This window comes from Vicia villosa, linkage group LG1 (assembly GCF_029867415.1).
Source record: "Vicia villosa cultivar HV-30 ecotype Madison, WI linkage group LG1, Vvil1.0, whole genome shotgun sequence".
NCBI lineage: Eukaryota > Viridiplantae > Streptophyta > Magnoliopsida > Fabales > Fabaceae > Vicia > Vicia villosa.
Window position 1 is genome coordinate 154901054 of NC_081180.1, and position 13266 is coordinate 154914319.

The window sequence follows — 13266 nt, forward strand, 5'->3', positions numbered from 1 at the left end:
CCCTCTTTATTGCCATAAACATCATTTTCATTTTCATGCCATTTACTTTCTTATACATCATCATGTGGAAGATTGTCTTGAAATTATGTGATAATGTATTGCATCTGAGAGAAATACAATGTGTTCGCACGATTACGCAAAACGCAGTATACATTGCTTTCCTACGGTTATGTGAAATTCATTGTGTCTCTTCTGGCATTTTAAAAAGATATTTTCAACCATTTTCTTGGTATGAGTGATATAAAAGTGACGGGAATTTATTTCCTGGCCTCCTATGGGATGACCCCAGCGAAAATCCTTAAATACATTTATTTCGAAAATACATTTTCGAAGTAAATTTTTTCAGATTTCGGAAGTCCATCTCTGAAAAAAATTAGGATTTTGGTTATTTCGAATATGTATCTCCGAAACACAAAAGAAATTGAGATTTTGATTATTTCTGATATGCATATCCGAAAATATCCCAAAAATTAAATTTTTTTAGAATATTAATTAATTTATATATTATTAAATTGATATAATTTATAAATTATAAATAAAATAATGATAATTATCCGGTTGATATTTCTATTCTAATTTCAATTAAAATTAATAAATAAATTTCATGTTATTAATTACTAAAACTATAACTAATACACAATAATTATGATTATATAAAAATAAATACATTAATAATTATTCAGCAAAATTTTAAAATAAAAGAAGAATAAAATCATTTACTATTTTATTTATATTTTAATATAAATTTCAAATTACATAGTTTTTCAAAATAATAAATAAAAATTAAAAATATAAAAATTATTTATTAATTAATTATGATAAAAAAATTATTTTTCATTTAGTTTGAAAAAATTAAAAGAATATTTTGTCTTAATTTTATTTAATGAATAAATAAATTATATATTTAATTTTATAATAATTTTATAATAATTTTATATAAGTTAGAATGTTTTTAATTTATATTTGTTTATAAAATGATTTTTTATAACTATAAAATTGTTTTTCAAAATTAGTTTATAAAATAATTTCTTTTATGTCTCATAAAAAAATAAAAAATAAAAATCTTTATTATTATTATTATTATTATTAATTTTTTATATAAAAATAAAATGTTAATTTAAATATTTATTAGATTAATATTATTATTATTATATCTTGATTATAATGATATATTTTTCATAATTTATTTTAATTAATACAATTAATTATACTATTAATTGTATTGATTCACCTTGATTTTAATTTTTTAATAATTATTGAATTTTTTCGGAAATGCATATTCGAAACATTTCAAGATCAAAAATTAGAATATTTCGGATATGCATCTCCGAAGGCACCCCCGTACTCAAAAAAAAGTTGATTTCGGAAATGCATCTCCGAAAACACCATTTTTTTGTGTTTTCGGAAGTGCACTTCCGAGATCAATTTTTTTCAGAGAAAAAAAGTGATTTCGGAGATGCATTTCCGAAATATAGAGGTATTCTAGAAATTTTGTCGCGGGTGACCAAGAAGATTAGGGGTCAATAAAGAGATTCTCAAGTGGCGTACTAAGGCATGGGAGAGTCATTGGGCTGCAATAGTTCTAGTGATAAAAACTTAGAGAAGTAAAGAAGATATTTTTAAGATTAAAGGTTAAAAATTAAAAGATCTTTGGAGGTATCTAAAAGAGATTGAAAAACACTTCTAAATATATTGAATTTGTGTAATTCATATATTGATAGTTAGAGAGATTGAAAATATTCAGATAGAAAATAGAACTTATTAGTTTGTGTACTCATCATTTTATTTTTCTTCCTACTCTTTTTGTGGATTCGCTAACATTGTCATATATGCACATTAATTTTATTTGAGAAAAATTATTTTGGTTGGCATTGTTATTTTTTCAACACATCAATATACTGGTTTAATTGATATTATCGAATACCACAACAAGAAGGTAAATGTGTGGTTGGACCTTTCATTTTCACAGTTACTGGTGTTCTTTGTGGGGCAAATGGATTAAGTTTACAAGTGAGCTCCATCAATTAGAAATGAAACATAGATAAGTTTTCTGGAGACTATGCTTTTTTGGTGTGGAAAGTGAATATGCAAGAATATTAACTCAACAAAGGTGTGTATGAGCATTGAAGAGTGACAAGTTAATGTCTGCATACCTAACACAAGCTGGGAAGTCTGAGATTATTGATAAGGTTAGTAGTTCCTTTATCTTGTGTCTCAGGGATAAAGTTCCAAGGGAACTTGCCTAAAAGAAGATTTTGGCTTCGATGTGGGAAAAGGTTGAATAATTGTATATGAATAAGTCTTTGTCTCACAGGTTGTGTATGAAACTACAATTACATTCATTTTGAATGGTAGATAACAAATTCATTCTAGAGTAATTAATAGAGTTTCATAAGATCATTTAAGACTCGAAAAATATTGAGGTGGAGATTGATAATAACGATATGAACTACTATTGATTACCTCATTACTCTGATCCTTTGAGCACTTCAAGGATGTCATTCTTTATGATAAGAAGGATATTATTTATGAGTGATTATCCTTTAGATGTTTTGAATGATGTCAAAACTAGTAGTTAGCATTTGTGTACATTGGACATGTCTTCCTATGTGTAGATGTGTTTCTTGTCTTTAGGAAACTTAAAATCATGTTAAAGTTGTTTTACATGTTGAAAATCAAGTGTTTTTGAGAAAAAGTCATGCATAAGTCGACTCATTATGGTGGTTTTGCAAAAAGAATGATTTTGGAACTTTCATGTCGACACATGCATATTTCCGGTCGACACATGTTGAAACAATTTTGAAAAATTACATTATGTTCAACATAGGTCGACACATACGTGTTTCAGGTCGAGACATGGAAGTAAAAATACTTTTATGAGTCGACACATACGAGCCATAGATCGACACATGCTATAGGTTTTCAAAAACCATGAATATTTGTTTTGCATGTGTTGACACATACGATTTTCAAGTCGATACATAGCAGAATTTTTTTTACTATGTGTCGACACATAACAGGCACAGGTTAACACATGCGGTAAGTTTTCAAAAACCAGAAATTTATGTTTTGCGTGTGTCGATACATATGACTTTCAGGTCAACACATAGTAGAAAATTTTCTACTATGTGTTGACACATAACATGCTCAGGTCGACACATATTATTATTTTCACAAACTAGTCAAAGTCTCTAATCTGTTTTTTCTATTTTTGTTTCTCACTTAACACACATCATATAAATATCATTTATGCATCATTTTCAAAACATTGAAAATTAAAATATACAAAGCATTGCTCATCATCTTTAATCTCTCTCTATGCATATACACAACAATTACACATAAATATTTTTGTTGGTTGCCATATAGATTTAGGTTGATAAGGTCTAATTTAGTATTGGTGTAATCAAAATTGGTTTGAGAATTCTTTGGGGATTTCAAGATAAATCCATTTGGGGTTACTCTCCAATATCAATGATTGATTTAAGGTTTTTCACAAGATTTCACAAATTGGATTTAGCCGAGTGAAAGTTTGAAGAAAGATGTTTCTGTCAAAGGAGTAATGGTAACCAAAGAATCATTTTGGAAATCTTGGGTCACAATGTAATACCTTAATTTCTCCCCCTAAAATCCCACCTTATTCACATCATTTGGATCATTTGTATTGTATCATAAATCAAATTCATTTGAGCTCCTAAAGTATGAGATCCAAAGACTCTTATCATTAGGGTTATTCTCTATGGTTTGAAGTCTCTACTTCACGCAAGTTGATTCAACTTGTTCTTTCATGATATGGAACTTGTTAGAAAATATCAGTTTCAATCGAATGGACCGAGGCTGTAATCGTGAATGGAATCACTTTCCTTATAGTATTTCAAGAACTCTCGAATGTCTTAGAGTTTGATGCAAGAATACCCAGGATAATTCAGTCTTATCGAGTTTGCGCAAGACCGGCGAAAAATCGAATGCAGCGAAGAATGATCTAGAATTATTTAGAGGAATTTCGGTTTTTGTGTTGTGTCATTCTCAATCCGGAATCATGTTTTTATAGGCCAAAATGATATTGTTTCATAAGGTTGCGACCCTTGGTGAAACAATATAATTTTCAAAAGTTATGACTGTTGGCACTTGCAATGGTTCATGCACCATTTGCATGGTTTCACTTCTGCATTATTTCGTGAATAGTTGCTAACTTTGCGAATTTAAAATTTCAAATCACGGACACTGAGCAAAATGTAACAACCGGCTAAAGGCCGGCCGTCGCCCGTCGGAGCCGCCTCATTAACACCGCGAATAGCCCGGTCGCTCTGATGCAATGTGCCTAAGTGCTCAAGTGTCGTCTACAAGCCGCCACTAGTGCCTATACGCCCACGCCCCCAGACCCGAAGTCGAAGTCGGAGCCGGAGCCGGAGCCAGTGTCGCCGGTGGCGACACTGGCGAGTGGTTGTAGGATTGGGACAAGTGGCATAATGCTTGGGACCACCACATTTGTCAATGTGGCACTTTATCCTCTTTTGTCCTTTTGTTTGAGTTAATGGTATTAACACTTTATAACGACTTTCAAAGTGAGTGAAGCTTCCAATGTGGAACTTTATTACATGCATTTATTAGCATTTACTCACTTTCACCATTTTGTCATTTTAGAACACAACTTGTAATGTTAATTGAATTAATTACAACAATCCCCCACTTGTTCTAATAATGACAAATCCAATTCCAGAATATAGAAGATAAAAGTGTTAATACAGTTAGGTATCTTTCTATTTGAACTTAACCTTAGTAAAGACAACGCAAAGTCTAATCGGAACGTTAGGTAGCTATGCTTTGAACCATTATCCCTTGTGATCAGACCGACATTGTTATACACACACTTTTAGAGTTTCTTCACCTACATATCTCGCCTAGCACTATTTATGGTCATGTGCTTTCCTGTTTTCATAAATTTTTCATGAGAGAAACTCCAACTCCCACTTTGAGACGGCACCATCTCGAAATTCATATAGGTGAAGTTTCATTACTATCTCTTCAGATACATATCCTTGATATAGAACTCCATTAAGAGTTTCTTTAAAACTCAACCCTCGATTTCTAATAGTCAACATTGTCACGAAATGTTGCACCAATTTTCCAAATCAACGACTTGTTGTTACCCATTGAATCTTAGGTTAAGATGTATTAACTTCAGATTGGGTTGCTATCATTGTCAGAACCCTCATTCAAGGAGTTGTAATCCCATACCTTTCGAGGTAGACTTTACTAAATCTCTGGCCAGTGGTTTAGTAAAAGGATCATCCAAATTATAGCTTGTTTGTATATATGTTAGTGAAATGATCCCATCCTTTATCATTTTTCTCACGAGAGAGTGTCTAAGACCTATGTGTCTAGACTTTCCATTGTATACTTCACTTAATGCTCTAGCCAGGGTGGCTTGATTATCACAATGTATCAATACTTTTGATACATTATCTTTAGCTAATGGGACCTCCAATAAGAGATCCCTCAACCATTCTGCTTCTTGTCCAGCAAACGCAAAAGCCACAAACTCTGATTCCATGGTTGAGAGAGTAATGCATGTTTGTTTCTTACTCTTCCAAGAGATCGCACCTCCAGCTAATGTGAATATCCACCCAATTGTAGATTTATAATCTACAACGCTTGATATCCAACTTGCATCGGTATATCCTTCTAGTATGGCAGGAAATTTACCATAATGAAGGCCAAGACTTTTAGTCTTTAACAAATATCCAAAAATCCTTGTTATGGCCTTCTAATGTTCATCATTTGGATTGCTAGTAAATCTACTCATTTTACTAACCGCAAATGCTATGTCTAGTCTGGTACATGGCATTAAGTACATTAGACATCCAATTGCACTTGCATATTCCAATTGTGCCATAGATCTACCATTGTTCTTTTAAAGCTTGACACTAGGATCGAACGGAGTGTTTACTTCCTTAAAGTTAAGGTGTTTGAGCTTTTCCAACATTTTTTAAATATAATGTGTTTGATTAAGTTCATAACCCCCACTATTTCGTTTTACTTTGATCCCTAATATAGTGTCAACTAAACCAAGATCTTTCATCTTGAATGTGGAAGTTAGAAATCCTTTTGTTTCTAAGATTCCATTCATTTCATTGCTAATAATCAACATGTCATCAACATATAGACATAGAAATATTACACCATTTCCACACACCTTTGTGTACAAGCATTTGTCACAAGAGTTTGGAATGAACCCATTTGAAAGTATGGCAGTGTCAAATTTTTGATGCCATTGTTTTGGTGCCTGTTTTAAACCGTATAAAGATTTGATAAGTTTGCATACCTTTTGTTCATTCCCATGAAGTATGTAGCCTTCTGGTTGCTCCATATAGATTTCCTCATCGAGATCGCCATTTAGGAATGTTGTTTTAACGTCCATTTGATGTACAATAAGGTTGTTCAAGGAAGCTAGTGCAAACAATATTCTAATCGTTGTAGTTTTTGCTACTGGTGCATATGTATCAAAATAATCAATACCTTCTTTTTGTCTAAATCCTTTTGCTACTAGTCTAGCCTTGTAGGTGTTTAATGTACCGTTGCTGTGATACTTTTTTCTAAACACCCATTTGTATCCAATGGGTCTTGATCCCTTCGGAAGATCAACTAGTTCCCAAGTATGGTTTGACATAATTGAATCCATTTCATCTTGGATAGCATCCTTCCAAAAAGAAGCGTCCCTAGAAGTCACCGCTTCTTTATATGTTTTAAGATCATCTTCAATTTGAAGAATAATAGGAATTTTATGAACATCATTCTTGTTATTTCCTTCAACTAGATAAACGGAAATAAGTTGAGAATCGATTTCATCCGGTCCTAGACCCTTATTTTTACGTGCCCTTTTGCTTCTTCTTGGTTCGAGTTGTGTTTCAACAATCCGCGTCGAATCATTGTCACAAAACTCTTTGATCGTGGGATTCTCTGGTTCCTTATTCTTTGTAATAAGATTTTCGAAGAATTCCACATCTCTAGATTCGAAAATTACATTAGACTCTAAATTTAAAAGTCTATATGCTTTGCTATTTGGTGCATATCCTATGAAAGCACATCTGATCCCTCGAGGACCTAATTTTGTTCTTTTGGGATCCATATTTTTGTAATATGATACACACCCCGACACTCTAAAATAATCAATATTTGGTGATCTTCCTTTCCATTTTTCATATGGAGAAATTCCAGTTGTTTTTAAAGGAATTCTATTCATTATGTGACATGCGGATAATAATGCTTCACCCCACAAATTAAATTGCAATTCTGAATGCATTAACATAGCATTAATCATTTCTTGATATGTTCTATTTTTTATTTCGGCCATGCCATTTTGTTGTGGTGTGCGAGGCGCAGAATATTCGTGTATTATGCCATATTCTTCACAATATGCATCAAATTCTGCCGAGAAGTATTCACCGCCTCTATCACTTCTAAGTACTTTTATGGTAGTACTTAATTGATTTTTGACTTCCGCTTTATTTGTTTTAAAAGCATTAAAGGCATCATATTTATGCTTTAAGAGGTATACATGTGTGAACCTAGAACAATCATCGATAAACGTTATAAAACAATGATTTCCCTCACGGGTCAATATTCCATTGAATTCACACAAGTCAGAGTGCACAAGATAAAGAACATTTGTTTTTATTTCAACACTTTTGAAAGGTTTCTTAATCATTATAGACTTAACACATATTTCGCATTTTCCGAAATCATGAATGTTACATGATATCAATCCAGATTTAATTAGTCTATTCATAGTACTAATACCAATATGTGTTAATCTAGAGTGCCATAATGAAATAGATTCAAGCATATAAGTAGAACTAGAAATTTCATTAATAATATTGTCGGTAGTACAAAGTTTGATCATTCCTTCAGCGGAATATCCTTTTCCTACAAATATACCATTACGGGTCAATATTAACTTGCCCGATTCATATACAAATTTAATACCCGGTTTTCCCAACAAGTCCCCACTAACAAGGTTTCTATTCATGTCGGGAACATGAAGAACATTGACAAGAGTTACTTTCTTTCCAGAGGTGAAATTGAGTTTGACGGATCATGTTCCAACGACTCTTGATCGCACTTCATTGCCCATTTGCACTTCCTGTCCATCATTGACTTCGGTATTGGTTTTGAATGCCGCTTTATCATAAGATACATGTACAGTTGCACATGTGTCATACCACCATCCTTGGACTTTTCCTTTGATGTACATAATTTCGCTTACAGTAGCGATTATGTCGTCATTAACATGAACAACATTAACCTCAGTTTTGGGCTTGTTGTGCATGCAATCTCGAGCATAATGTTCGGGTTTGCCACATGCGTAACATCCATTTTTTGTGCCTTTTTGTCCGCAAGATTTTTTGAACCTGTTATAATCTTTCTTTGGACCAAGATGGTTTTTTGTGCCATCATATTTTTTCTTTCCCTTTGCAGCAACAATATTTGCCTTTGCAAATCCAGCGGACTCGGTATTTTCACGATCCTTCGTTTCTTTCTCGATTCGAAGGTGTTTCTGAAGTTTCTCCAACGAGAAATCCTCAGACGGCTTTTATTTTGTTCACGAGAACCTGTAACTCGTGTACTTGTGCAAGAATAGGCTTGGAATCCAACATTTTAAAATAAAAGTATTTAGATATTAAGAACATTTTTGTACCTTCTTCTTCAGCCTTAAATTTGAATTCAAGCGCTTTCCAAATTTCCTTTGCAGATGCAGTATTAGTGTAGAGATCATAGAGACGATCGGATAATGTGTTCAGAATATGTCCACGGCATAGCAATTCATCTTCCTTACGTTTCTTTCTCTTCTTTTTAATTTCATGAGTTTGCGCAAGACCGGCGAAAACTCGAATGCAGCGAAGAATGATCTCCGCCGGAGCGGCCTCAACGCTCCCGGACCCGATGTCGACTCCGGCGAGTGGTTGTAGGATTGAGACAAGTGGCATAATGCTTGGGACCACCACATTTGTCAATGTGGCACTTTATCCTCTTTTGTCCTTTTGTTTGAGTTAATGGTATTAACACTTTATAAAGACTTTCAAAGTGAGTGAATCTTCCAATGTGGGACTTTATTACATGCATTTATCAGCATTTATTCACTTTCACTATTTTGTCATTTTAGAACACAACTTGTAATGTTAATTGAATTAATTACAATAGAACTATGGTTTTGGATTACAAGCATCATGAGCGTCTTTTTTGGCAAAGGTCGTCAAAGATTCATCAAGTCATCTTTTCAAGATACATCAAGTGCTTGAGGTATTTCTTCAAGCCACTTGAGCCTCTGAGCCATGTTTGAGTTTTTCAAGTCAATCCATTAAGCCATTCGTTGAGCCAAGTTGGGGTCTCCACACTAATGTGCACTCACGTTTCATGCCCTTCACATCTAAAAAAAACGAATTCACAAATTTCATCCAAACTTGTAACAAATTTTCCCTCAACTTTTGCTCATCAAAATCTCAACTCTCTTACTATAAATAGATGTGCAATAAAATTGCAGAGAAACCCTGCTAAAAAATTGACAGAAAAAATAATTCTTCCTCCAAACCTTCAATTTCAAACACCGCTTCAGCAAAATCTTCACAGCTTCACCACAACAAACCTTCAACATTTCAGCTTCACATCTAAACAACGCCACTGAACTGAACACAATTACCTTCAAGACCACATCATACCAAATTCTTCACCGAATCGCATCGCATCAACGTATAAACATTGCTCCTTGTTTCATCACGAATTCACATCATCTCCAGCTACCAGCACATGATCAATCTCATAACAACAAATTTGTTGAACAATTTATCATCAACGCACATCCAGAAGTGGATCCTGCAAAGTAATTCAACAACAATAATCAGTTTAGATCAACACGTCATCTTCCGCAATTTCTTCATACTAGTTTGGTTAGTAGTTTTAATGAATCTTTTAGTTTGTATTCTGGAAAGGTGTATGATAAGTTTGCACATGAAATCAATGTGTTGTTTGCGCTTGTGATAGTTGTTGTTGACGAGAGAACAAAGAGGATCATCATTTCTCGAGTGTTCAGAGAAATTGGACTGTTTTTGAAATGGTGATTCTCTTTGTTCTCTCGTCTCGGTTGTATTTCAATGTTTGTTGTACGTTAGAGTTGAAAGAGCATAGGTAGGTTTTTCTATTATTTGCTGTTTTGTATTCATTTTATCAAATTTAGTTGAGAGAATAACTTGTCAAGGTCTTGAGTTTGGTTTTATTGAAAAATATTTTTTTTTTATTCAGTAAGATCAATCAAAACTTTGGCTCCCAAACTAAGCAGGAAAACAACATTTACATTATGTTGTTTTATTTATTTATAATTTTCTTTCAATTTGCATTCGGTTTATACCTTCCAATTTTAAAAATTAGTTTGAACTAAACAAATTTTAAAGTAAGAGAGTTGAGTAAGGTTTTTGAATGGAATTTTAATTGAACTACTAGGGTTTGACTCGTTTCTCAATATGCTAGATACTTTGAGTATATTTTGAGTATAGTATAATGTTAAACACACAGAAAATCTATTTACTAAGACTCTTATATATACTAATTCGACTACACTGGTCTTCTACTCAGAAGATGACACGTTTTCGTCTGCATGCGCTTCGCCTCTTGCAAGCCTCCGCGCGTCCTTCTCAAGGGACAGATAATGCCAAACATCCCACCATTGGCCTATTTCAAAATTTGCTTTGTTGAATCCCAAATCTAAATAACTTAAAATATTTTTAAGTCCCAAATAACACAATCAACTCATCAGTATGACTAGCTTCTCGCCCAATAACCTGTCAAAAGTACCTTCAAACTCGTCGAAGTCAATCTTTCTTCATAGAATTCAATCCTTTATCTTATGAATATCTTCCTTTTGGAGAGCGTCGAATTTGCAGCTAATAAATTGCCCCCCAAAAATGTCTTTTTCAATCATGTGGAGAAATGAACATTTTTTTACAGTCTTCGATGCAACGCTAAATCACTGTTGTGATGTCATGGTCATCATAACCATCTTTTGAAAAGACTTGGGTTAATTGGAACGGCCCTTCCCAATTTGGAGACCACTTACCCAATGTTCTATCTTTTCGATGCATGTGTAGGATTACTTTTCATACCAAATCTTCTGTCGAAAAAGTTTTAGACTTAACTTTCTTATTGTATGATTTTTCGACTCTTTTATTCTGCCTTCTTAGTAACTCTAAGGCATTCAATCTCTCTTCATCTAAATCAACTAGTTTGTCAACCATCATGTTCCAATAGGACTCGGATGGGATTTCACACTGCCTTTGAACCCTAGTTGATTGGCGACATATCTCGATGGAAAAACAACATCATGCCCATAAACCAATCGAAAAGGAGTAGCATTTGTTGCCTTCTTAGGGGATGTTCTACAAGTCCAAAGAATTTGACCTAAAGTCTTATGCCACTTTTTAATCAGACCAATCACTGTCTTATTAGATGCTTTGACTTGACCATTCACCTGGGCATAATAAGGCATAAATATCAATAGTTTAATCTCCCCTTCTTTGACAAACTCCTGCATCTTTCGACCGATGAACACTGAATCTTGGTCAGTAGTAATGGTCTCAGAGATTCTAAATCTATAGATAATATGTCTTTGGATGAATTCGATGACTATTTCTTGATTTACGTTCGCCAATGGTATGACTTCATTCCATTTAGTAAAGTAATTTATACCCACTAAAATGTATCTTTGTCCTTCAGATGAAGCTCGTCAAATCTCACCAACTAAATCTAATACACACGCTCTAAATGACCAAGGCTTTACTATGGAAATGATTTCACTTGCAGGGACATGTTGAATGCCTGCATATATCTGATATTTTTGGCATCCTTTAGCGGACTCGATGCGGTGTTTTAATATTGTAGGTCAGTATAGTCCTTATCAAAACAACAACCATTTCCTTTTATGACCTACTTGATATGCCCCACATGCCCTACGGTGGACATTTGACATGGCTAAGTATGCCTCGCTTTCGCTGAGGCATTTGAGCAAAACTCCTTCAAGTGTCTTTTTAAACAATTCATTTTTCATAAGAGTATAACTTAAAGCTCGATACCTGATCTTCGCTCTGCAAATGATGTTGGATTCTTTAAATAATCTACTATTGGATTTCTTGTCAATGGCCAATATTTCGAAATTTTCTCCGTCTGCGTAACCCAACTTTGTTATTTCCAAGTCTGATGGAGTTAACCTGGTCGCCTTCAATTTGCCTTGAACTTAAATCAACTCATCTAATTCTCTTTTGATAATTTGTATCCTGAAGCAATTTGGGTCAAGTCATTAGCCTCTTGATTTTTTAATTGAGGAATGTGTCTGATATGTACATATTCAAAATTTCATAACAATCTATTTACTATTACGAAGTACATGATCAAATTTTCTTTGACACATTTGTATTATCTAGTTATTTGTTTAACAACCAATTCAGAGTCATCCATTATTTCGACTCTAGTTGTCTCCAATTCCAACAAAACTTCAAGACCAACTATTAAAGCTTCATATTCAATCTCATTATTCAAGCAAGAATCTTCTATCCTCATATATATATATATATATATATATATATATATATATATATATATATATATATATATATATATATATATATATATATATATATATATATATATATAGAGAGTCATGGTAACATGTGCCCTTAGGACATATGTTAACGATACTATAATTAGAAAAAGTTAAACATAATTAAATGCAATAAAGTCATATATATATATATATATATATATATATATATATATATATATATATATATGTTTTGTGATGTGGTTTAGTGTTTTGTTATGTTTAATCTTAGCTCAACCAAGATGTCCTCGTCTGATGTAAATATGCCAACTAAGTGACACGTGTATGCCATCTGGACCATAATTTTGACTTTTATTAACGGACATGACGAAAAGGACTAATGTGAACTTTTTGAACAATTAAAGAATCAATTTGAAACTTTTAAAAGTTAAGGGACCAAAATAAACACGGAGTAAAACTTAAGGGACCAAAAAAAAAATATTTAGTCAAAATTGTATTAATAGCCTTTTAATTAAATGTGTCTAATAAAAGTTCTTAGTGATCTTAATCAAATTCAAAACACAGCATCTCAAAAGAAGATTTTGAATAAACCAAATTAAGATTTTACCGAAGAAACAATATCCCCTTTTATGACAAAAACATTCAATCAAAAAAAAAGATTT